Source organism: Cucurbita moschata, unplaced genomic scaffold, assembly GCF_002738365.1.
Source record: "Cucurbita moschata cultivar Rifu unplaced genomic scaffold, Cmos_1.0 Cmo_Scf00993, whole genome shotgun sequence".
NCBI classification, from domain to species: Eukaryota; Viridiplantae; Streptophyta; class Magnoliopsida; order Cucurbitales; family Cucurbitaceae; genus Cucurbita; species Cucurbita moschata.
This window is the reverse complement of record NW_019269509.1, coordinates 1-1,244: the sequence shown is the minus strand read 5'-3', so window position 1 is coordinate 1,244 and position 1,244 is coordinate 1. Positions and strand designations below refer to the sequence as shown.

Here is a 1,244-nt window from a genome sequence, read left to right as displayed (position 1 = left end):
AAATCAACCTAAAAAATTAAACAACTAATTGATGTCACAGGTCGAATACATCTAACATACACAACGTGTCGACACCATTTTGTGATAGTAGAGCTCCAGAGCATCACCCCACCTTGACCAGTAACTGCACAAGGAAAGGAGATAGGTGTAAGTATAAAAATCTACTTAGTAACCAACCTACTTGTAGGCTGCCATCGCTTCATTCTTCTACTGGGTTTCCACGACTTTCCTTTGGTCTATAAGATGTTCGGGCTTACCCTTTACTGTGCTCTAACAATTGTGTAGGTCTCGAAGTTCTAACTGATTCCTCATTAAACAACTACCTTTGTTGTTCGTAAAGCCTCTTCGAGATTTGTTCCTAAATCAAAAAAGTTGCTTTGGTCGAATGGTTAAGGCGTGTGCCTGCTAAGTACATGGGGTTTCCCCGCGATAGTTCGAATCTCTCAGGCGAAGTAAAGATCATATTTCCTTTTGTACTAGCCAAAGGCCACCGCTAAATGATATTGTCCTCGTTGGCAGGTTACCTCACGAGGTATTCAGGCCCTTATTATAATGAATGCTTCGTTCCCATCTCCAACCCATGTTGGATGTGTCATGACCCAATTTTAATTTTAGAGGTTTCGAGATAACGAACTGCGACAACAAGATAAATTTTGCAGACTTTAAAAGACATACAACACCTTCGTCATAAATTTCAAGTTCTTTACAAACGGAAAAAGGGCATGGGATACAAAAAGAATTCAAAATCAACCTAAAAAATTAAACGACTAATTGATGTCCCAGGTCGAATACATCAAACATACAAACTGTGTCGATACCGTTTTGTGATAGTAGAGCTCCAGAGCATCACCCCACCTTGACCAGTAACTAAACAAGGAAAGGAGAAAGATGTAAGTATAAAAATGTACTTAGTAACCAACCTACTTGTAGGCTGCCGTCGCTTCATTCTTCTACTGGGTTTCCACGACTTTCCTTTGGTCTATAAGATGTTCGGGCTTACCCTTTACTGTGCTCTAACAATTGTGTAGGTCTCGAAGTTCTAACTGATTCCTCATTAAACAACTACCTTTGTTGTTCGTAAAGCCTCTTCGAGATTTGTTCCTAAATCAAAAAAGTTGCTTTGGTCGAGTGGTTAAGGCGTGTGCCTGCTAAGTACATGGGGTTTCCCCGCGATAGTTCGAATCTCTCAGGCGAAGTAAAGATCATATTTCCTTTTGTACTAGCCAAAGGCCACCGCTAAATGA

At 40.5% G+C, this 1,244-nt stretch overlaps 1 non-coding gene across 1 annotated transcript; it reads left to right on the top strand.

The window, feature by feature from the left end:
* Positions 1-1,114: 1,114 nt before the first annotated feature.
* On the top strand, positions 1,115-1,196 carry TRNAS-GCU. The gene has a single exon. It is a non-coding gene; the product is annotated as a tRNA-Ser (tRNA).
* Positions 1,197-1,244: the final 48 nt, after the last annotated feature.